The sequence below is a fragment of the Microtus pennsylvanicus genome, chromosome 9 (genome assembly GCF_037038515.1).
Source record: "Microtus pennsylvanicus isolate mMicPen1 chromosome 9, mMicPen1.hap1, whole genome shotgun sequence".
NCBI classification, from domain to species: domain Eukaryota; kingdom Metazoa; phylum Chordata; class Mammalia; order Rodentia; family Cricetidae; genus Microtus; species Microtus pennsylvanicus.
Genome location: NC_134587.1, coordinates 99473249 through 99474700, shown reverse-complemented (window position 1 = coordinate 99474700; position 1452 = coordinate 99473249).

Here is a 1452-nt window from a genome sequence, read left to right as displayed (position 1 = left end):
CATCAGTGTTTTTTATCTTGGCCATTCTTACAGGTATAAGGTGGAATCGCAGAGTTGTTTTGATTTGCATTTCTCTGATAACTAAGGATGCTGAACATTTCCTGAAGTGTCTTTCAACCATTTTAGATTCCTTTATTTAGGTCCATACTCCATTTTTTATTGGATTGTGTGATCATTTGGTGTTCATTTTTTTGACGTCTTTGTATATTTTGGAGATCAGACCTGTCTGATATGGGGTTTTCCCATTCTGGAGGCTGCAGTTTTGTCTTGATAATGTACTTTGCTTTACAGAAGATTTTTAGTTTCAGGAGGTCCCATTTATTAATTATTTCTCTCAGTGTCTGTGCTGCTAGGGTTATATTTAGGAAGTGGTTCCCTGTGTCAATTCATTCAAGTGTACTTCCCACTTTCTCTTCTATAAAGTTCAGTGTGGCTGGCTTGATGTTGAAGTCTTCAATCCATTTGGACTTGAGTTTTGTGCATGGTGATAGATGTGGGTCTATTTTCATTTTTCTACATGTTGATATCCAGTTATGCCAGCACCACTTGTTAAATGTGGTTTCTTTTTTCCATTTGATACTTTTTGCTTCTTTATCAAATATCAGGAGTTCAAAGATGTGTGAATTGATATCCGGGTCTTCTATTCAGTTCCATTGATCCTATTCTTTGTTCTTATGCCAGTACCAGTCTGCAGTAGTGTAGCTCTGTAGCAGAGTTTGAAGTCAGGGATTGTGATGCCTCCAGAAGTTTTTTTATTGCCCAGGGTTGTTTGGGCTATCCTTGGTTTTTCGCTTTTCCAAATGAAGTTGAGTATCGTTCTTTCAAGGTCTTTGAAGATTTTGCTGGGATTTTGCTGGGCATTGTGTTGAATCTGTAGATTGCTTTCTGTAGGATTGCCATTTTTACTATATCAGTTCTGCCTGCCAAGAACATGGGAGGTCTTTCCACTTTTTTTGTGTCTTCTTCAATTTCTTTCTTCAAAGATTTAAAGTTGTCATACAATCTTCCACTTGTTTGGTTAGAATTACTCCGAGATATTTTATGCTATCTGTGGCTATTGTGAAGGGTGTTGATTCCCTGATTTCTTCCCCAGCCCTTTTATCATCCCAGTAATACCACTTTTAGGTATGTATCCAAAGGATGCTCAATCATGCCACAAGGACATATGCTCAACTATGTTCATAGCAGCTTTGTTTGTCATAGCCAGAACCTGGAAACAAACTAAATGCCCCTTGATCAAAGAATGGGTAAGAAAAATCTGGTTGGTTACACAATGGAGTACTACATAGCAGAAAAAAATAACAACAGTTTGAATTTTGCAGAAAAATGGATGAAACTAGAAAACATTATTTTGAAGTAACCCAGACACAGAAACACAATTATCACACGTACTAACTCATAGGTAGTTTTTAAACATAAAGCAACGAAAACCAGCCTACAAACAACAATGCC